The sequence below is a fragment of the Chaetura pelagica genome, unplaced genomic scaffold, assembly GCF_000747805.2.
Source record: "Chaetura pelagica isolate M959 unplaced genomic scaffold, ChaPel_1.0 scaffold872, whole genome shotgun sequence".
Classification (NCBI taxonomy): Eukaryota; Metazoa; Chordata; class Aves; order Apodiformes; family Apodidae; genus Chaetura; species Chaetura pelagica.
Genome location: NW_009952388.1, coordinates 155794 through 156350, shown reverse-complemented (window position 1 = coordinate 156350; position 557 = coordinate 155794). Strand labels below are relative to the sequence as shown.

Below are 557 nucleotides of genomic sequence, written 5' to 3'. Positions count from 1 at the left end.
CAAGAGCCTGACACACAGGGGAAGTGGTCAGGAAAAGAGCAGAGCAATGCAGATATCAAACATGGTTCTGCATGTAGGCAGGTACCAGTGACTGTGCAGCTGCAGGATGGGGAACTCATCATGTGGCAGCACTTCCGCAAACCAGAACCTGTGGGATGGAGGGAAACATGTCAACAGCTCAGAGCAGTGTGACAAAAAGGCAAACAGCAGCCTGACATACGCAAGCAGGTGAGTCACATGCAAAACACACAACACAGTCCTGATCTGGATGGGTGAGGCAGAGAGGCACGTCAGCCTGGGCCCGGTATGCGGGTACCAGAGGGAAAGGTGCCGGCTCAGGGGTGGACACGAGGCAATGACACCAGCCCCCGGGCACAGCTCTGGGGCTGCGGTGTCCCGGGAGGCTGCAAAGGAGGCAGAAATTACCGCCCCAGGCCGGCACCGGGAGAACATGCACAGCTGGGGACGCCGGGGACACGGAGCGGGGCCTGGCATGGGCACCGGCTGGGCCACGGTGCCAGAGAGCGGCACCGGCCGCAGCCCCGCCGTGCAGTGCC

The 557-nt window shown here is 61.6% G+C and overlaps 1 protein-coding gene across 1 annotated transcript in view; it reads left to right on the top strand.

The window, feature by feature from the left end:
* Positions 1–557, top strand: part of LOC104398133 (bifunctional protein NCOAT-like) — a 17751-nt gene that overhangs the window by 703 nt on the left and 16491 nt on the right. The window lies entirely within an intron of this gene.